The sequence below is a fragment of the Elephantulus edwardii genome, unplaced genomic scaffold, assembly GCF_000299155.1.
Source record: "Elephantulus edwardii isolate Elephantulus edwardi_28Jun2011 unplaced genomic scaffold, EleEdw1.0 scaffold00056, whole genome shotgun sequence".
NCBI classification, from domain to species: domain Eukaryota; kingdom Metazoa; phylum Chordata; class Mammalia; order Macroscelidea; family Macroscelididae; genus Elephantulus; species Elephantulus edwardii.
In genome coordinates this window covers 4758010-4764835 of record NW_006399806.1, presented here as the reverse complement: position 1 = coordinate 4764835, position 6826 = coordinate 4758010, and positions in this window count along the sequence as shown.

Here is a 6826-nt window from a genome sequence, read left to right as displayed (position 1 = left end):
ATTTGTCCTTTTGTGACTGCGATATTTCACTCAGCATAATGTCCTCTAGGGTCACCCATTTTGAATAGTATTTCATGAGTTCCTTGTTTTTCAAAGCAGCATAGTATTATATTGTGTGAATATCTTTCTATTCCACTTTCTCATTCAAATATGCCAAGTAAATATAAAATGTATGGATAATAGGAAAAGTTAGAAATCATATCCTTTAGCTGCCATGAATATTATATTTACTGTTTGTTGTGTGCTGTCTAGTCAGAACCAATCCATAGCTGACTCTCTAGAGGAATTTCAGAAGAAATTAATTGCACAGGAGGAGATTAACCCATCTTTCCACCTACTGGTGGATTTGAACTATGCCTTTTGAACTATAGTTCACCTTCTTACTACTAGGCCACCGGGACTCCCCTGAATATTATTTTATGCAAGTAATTTATCTGAAAGGGTTTGTATGCCACCAATTCCACTAATAGCCAAACACAAGATTAGCCTGGGTTTGTCTTGGGAACTTTTTTGATATATTTAATTTCATGTAGTAATTTATCAGTAAGTTTTTTTCTTCTTCTCATCTCATCAGATTAAGTGAAAATATTTCAGTTCTCTATCTATAAGGCCTGTTAGTCTTCTGGCTTCATGACCTTACCTAGTGTCCTTGAGTATCTTGAGGGTCCTCAGTGATGTGTGAATTCTCAGATTCTTCACTGGGTTGTTATGATATAATGAATTAATATGATCCTTCTAGCCATTCCCTCTATTTCGTAATTCTGAGCCTTTTTGTCTGTGCTAAAAACCCTTATTTTGAAGTATGATATCTGTTCTGTTGAGGTGATAGAATTAGGATGAGATGCGTTCTAAAGTCTCACCTTGCTACAAATTATGACCAAAGTCATCACTTATTTCTTTCAGGTGTGGTTTATAGTCCAAGATCTTATATATAGGTTTTAAGTGTTTGAAACTCACCACACATATAAAAGTGAATTATATTTCTTTCACTAACTTATTTTTTAAAAAAAATCTTTACCAGATCATCTATTCAACTTTTTTTTTCTTTTTAAGATTGGGTTGCTTAAAAAAGCTCATATATATTGTGTTTCATGCTTTTCTTCATTCATATTGTGTTTCATACAGTCAATCTCATGGATTATGCTTTATACCATCATTCCCCTGTCTTTTCACCCAGATCCTTCCCATTTCCTTGGCCCCTCCCTCCACCCACCTGGCCATCCTCACCCCTCCTTTTCTACACCTTCTGCCCTTGGATTTCCAAATATGTTTTACTAGTTATCTTTCTATTTTTACAATAATGGTTTTATGTAGTATTTGTCCTGGTGAGACTGAGTTAGTTTATTCAGCAGTCTCTCCCAAGTTATGTATTATTTTTTGAAATTGTTACTCCTGAGTGCTACCTAGTATTCCACTGTGTGAGTATATCACCATTTCTTAATCTATTCAGTTGTAGTTGGACATTTGGGCTGTTTCAAAGTAATTGCAATGGTGAATAATGCTGCTATGAACAGTAGTGTACAAGTCTTCATTTTTGTTTCAGTTCTAATTTCCTTTGGGTATATTCCTAATAGTGGAATAGCTGGACCATTCAGAGTTTCTATGTTCAATTTTTTTGAAAACACTATCTTCAAGGGTGGTTGAGCCATTTTGCAATGTATGAGACTTAAAAAATATTAATTTGTGTACAAAAGTCATATACATTGTGTCTAACTTACATACATTGTGTTTCATGCATTCCTCTATTCACATTGTGTTTCATATTATCATTCCCATATGTTGTGTTTTATAAAACTAATCATCATAGATTTACTGATCCATCAACTTCCTTTTTTGACTCATCTTGGTTTTGTTCATTCCTCTAAATATTTTGATGATGTTAAAGACAGTCACTATTTGCAATGACAGAAGTAATTGGGGTGTAGAGGTGTTAAGGCTGCGATCATGATAATAGCAGTGATATTGACAAAGCAACACAAACCATAATTTATTTAGGGCATACTGAGTTCTAGTGGTATAAACATTTAAGTATCCAGCTGTTCACTGAAAGGCTATGGCTAAAATCCACCTGGATGAAGTCTGGGAACAAAATTTAGTGAATGACTTCTGTAAAGATTGCAGCCAAGGAAATGCAATGGAGCAGTTCTACTGTGTCTCTTGGGGTCTTTATGAGCTCAAATTGACTTCATGACATCTAACAACAACATATGTCCTGGGCTATGGTCCCAGTGTTATCTCCTCATAGAAAAAAATCTCCTAAGGAAAAATCTTTTATTTTCAGATGAGGAAAAAGAGACCAAGAGAATGAAATAAGTGAAATAAATTCAAATGTTGATTTGTTCCTTTTAGGTCAAACAGTTAAAAATTGACAAAGTCAGGATTTAAAGTCTGGCTTGAATTCATAAGCTAGACTTTATGTATTCAATGTGTGATTTTACTTAGCTTATTTAACTGTAGACTTCCTTTTCTATCAGCTGAAGACGTTTTTGAAATGAAATATTTACCTCATCTTTCTTAACAATTGAAGTGGCCTCTGAGGTGAAGTGCAGCACACTCTCTCACAGGACACAGAAGGAAAGCCCAGAGCCCTATTTGGTGTTGCTTTAGGATTGTGGAAGCCTTTGGCTCAAACTTGTACTGTAGGTAGAGTTTGGTTTATCTGGTTTTTTGTTTTGTTTGGTTTTTCACTTATCCCCAATATAGGCAAGACATACTGGTAGTACAGTGGCTAAGGTGTTTGCCTGATAATCTCAAAGCTGCTGCTTCAAGCTCATCAAATCTCTTGCTTTAGGAGAAACAAAAAGATAGATACCCTAGTTTCAAATATAGTCTGTAGTTGTTTTTAGATGTCATCGAGTAGCTTCTGGCAGGTGCTCATTATTAAGACATAAATAGACATCATATTTGGAAAGGTGGAGAATCACTGGAAGAAAGGAAGACCTCAACAAGATGGATTGACAGAGTGACTGCAGTTATGGGTTCCAGTGTGTCAGAGGTGATGAAGACGGCACAGGATAGGACAGGGTTCTGTTGTTCACAGAGTTTCTATGAGTTTTACTTGCCCTTAGTCCACCTGACAACAATGGCAGGACAGAGACAAGCAGAAAGACCATTTCAGATTACAGAAATCATCAATATGGTGCCTAAAGTTTCCTCTTAACCATGGACACATTTCTCATTTATAAAACTTGAAGACAAAATTATCACCACATCATGACTGGTGACAATTAAAATTCTTTACAATTGGAGGTTGGACTATAGAAACAGACAAAGGAATATTACTGAGATGCAAACACAATGTAGGATGAAAATGTTTGCAAAATTAATTCTAGGGTTTTGCTATTTAGCTTAGTGATAGTTGAAGCTATGAATCATAGGAATCATTAAACACACATATCCAGGAAAGTTCCCTAGGTGTATATGCAATCCCTTTAGGTGAATTGCTATGTCCTTAGACTTGGCCTTGATTTTGTAGTCCACTTTGAACTCCTTCCCAAGGGCAAATCTATATGATTAATTGCTTTTTTTGGTCAGAAAGAACTCAAATGCCATGTGAACTGACATCAAGAATCAAAATGGAGTTGTTGTGGTTCGGTACTGGTTATTATTCAATTATGACTAATAACAACCCCATGAACAGATCTGAAACTTCTTCTATCCTGTACAATCTCAGAAATGCTTGAACCCATTGTTACAGTCACTGTGTTAATACATTCAGATTTTTAATTCTAACACAGCTCCAAAGGAGAAATGCGAGGCAAGATGCTCCCATAGATATTTATAGCCTGGGAAACACTTTAGGTAGACTTGGAATAAGTTCCAAAGCAGGTTTCTCTGGTGATGCTGTGGTTAATACATTAGTCTGCTAAATAAAAGACAGATGAGGAAAAAAAGATTGGCCACCCACTTCTAAATAACAGGCCTTTGAGAACCCTATGTGCAATAGAGCACACTTAGACTAGCAGACATGACAATTGAGGCTGAGACCTCAAATATGGAAACACAAAGAAGGAGGAACAGTTGTAAGCAGACACTAGTGATTGGAATATATTGTGAGAAGTATGAATGTAGCACAATTGGACATTCTTTAAAAAGAAATGAAACGTATACATGTTGACATACTAGGTATTGGTAAAATGAGATGGCTTGGCATAGGACATTTTGAATCAGATGATCTACTATGCTGGAGATAAAAAGGTGAGAAAATATGGGATTGCTTTCATAATTAAACAAGTAATTCCTAGATCCATCTTGAAATACAATGTTGTAAGTGACAGAATAACAACCATGTGCATGCAAGGAAGTGCAGTGAATACCACCATCATTCAAATATACACACCAACAACTAGAGCCATAGAGGAGGAAGTAGAAGATTTCTACCAAATTTTGCAGTCAGAAATTGATCAAAAATGAAATAAAGGTACATTAATAATAGTGGGTGACTGGAATGCAAAAGTTGGGATGAGAGAAGAAGGATCAGTAGTTGGTAAACATGAACTTGGTGACAGAAATGAAGATGGAGATAGAATGATAGAATTCTCTACATTCAATGATTTATTCTTTGAAAATACTTTTTATAAGAAAAAAAAACAGCCTATATACATGGATTTCACATAATGGTATGTATAAGAGTTAGATTGATTACAGCTGTGGAAAGAATCACTGGAGAGGCTCAGTAACAGCTGTGAAAACTAGGCCAGGTGCTGATTGTGGAACAGACCATAAAATATTCATATGCAAGTTCAAGCTGAAGCTAAGGATAATTAAATCAAATTCACAGGAACCAAAATTTGGCCTTGAGTCTATCCTATTCAAATTTCAAATCTATCTTAGAAACAGGTTTCAGGCCTTGAACAACAATGAGTGAAGACCAGATGACCTGTGGGAAGATATCAATAATACCATCCATGAAGAATGCGAAAGGTCATTACAAAGACAGAGGAGGAAGAAAAGACCAAGATAGGTATCAGATGATACTCTGAATATTGCACTGGAGCTCTGAGAAGCTAAAGCAAAGGGAAGAAATTAAGGAGCTGAACAGAATACTTCAAAGGGCAGTGTGGGAAGACAAAGCAAAGTATTAAAATGAAATGAGCAAGAGCTGAAGTCATAAAATTAAAAAGGCTGAACTCAACTAGCATTTGTTAAACTGAAGAGATTGAAGAACAAATTCAGATCTTGAGTTGCAATACTTAAGAGTGCTTTGAGCAGAATATTAAATTATCCAGGAAGCATTAAAAGAAGATGGCAGAAGTATTACAGAGTCACTGTACCAAAAGGAATTGGTGGACACACAAGAATTTAATGAAGCAACATAAGGGCAAGAGCCTGTGGTGATAAAGGAAGAAATTCAAGCTGCACTGAAATAATTGGCAAAAAACAAGGCCCCAGGAATAGATGGCATACCACGTAACATATTTCAACAAATATATGCTGCCCTGGATGTGCTCATCAAGTTGTGCCAAGAAATCTGGAGGACAACAACTTGGCCAACTGACAGGAAGAGATCCATATTTGTTCCAATCCCAAAGAAAGGTGACCTGAGAGAGTGTGAAAATTATCAAACAATATTATTAATAGCACATAACAGCAAAATTCTGTTGAAAATGATCCAAAACAAACTGGAATAACACATTAACAGAGAACTACTGGATGTGCAAACTGGATTTAGAAGAGGTTGCAGTACTAGGAATATAGCTAATGTTTGATGGATCTTGGCTGAAGGCAAAGAGTACTAGAGGAATGTCTGTGTTTCATTCACTATGCATTTGACTGTACGGATCACAACAAATTGTGGTTAACTCCGAGAATAATGAGAATCCCAGGACATTTGATTCTTCTTATATGATACCTATATGTGGACCAGGAGGCAGTCATCAGAACAGAGCAAGAAAATACTGCATGGTTCAAAATCAGAAAGGGTACATGCCAGGGATGTGTCCTATCTCCATACCATTTGAATCTATATACAGAACAGATTACCTGGGAGCCTGGCTCTGTGATGAAGAATGTGGCATCAGGATTAGAAGATTCACCAACAGCCTGCATTATGCAGATGACACAATCCTGCTTGTTGAAAATGAAGAGGACCTGAAGCACTTGCCTCAGAAGGTCGAAGTATGCAGCCTTTAATATGGATTGAAGCTCAACATCAAGTAAACATTCACATCACTGGGCTGATTGACAGCATCATGATAGATGGTGAAGCGATTGTGATTGTTATCAACTTTAGTTTTCTTGACCCAACGATCAACATTCTTGGCACTAGCAGCCAAGGAATCAAAAGACGAATTACACTGGGAAAGTCTGCTGTCAGAGACCTCTCCAGAGTACTGAAGAGTAATGATGTCATTCTGGAAACTAAGGTGTACCTGATCCAGGACATAGTCTTTGTAATTATTTGCTATACATCAAAAAACTGGACAATGATTAGGGATGATAGAAAGAGAATTGATGCCTTTGAGCTGTGATGATGAAGAAGAGTTTTGAATATGCCATGGATTGCCAGAAGAAACAGGTTCATCCTGGAGAGCATGAAACTAGTCTGCTCCTTGGAGGCAAGGATTCTGAGGCTTCATTTGACATACTTTGGACATGTTCCAAGGAAGGAACAGTCCTTGGAGAGTAACGTCATGCTTGGAAGGGTGGAGAGACAGCAGAAGAAATGAAGACCCTCGATGAGATGGGTTGAATTCAGTGACTGGGGTAATGAAGTAGATGTGTCAAAGACAATAAGGTTTGCACAGGATAGAGCAGCTTTTAGGGCAATTGCACATACGATTGTTATGAGTTGCAAGCAACTGGATGAAACATACAACAACAGCAA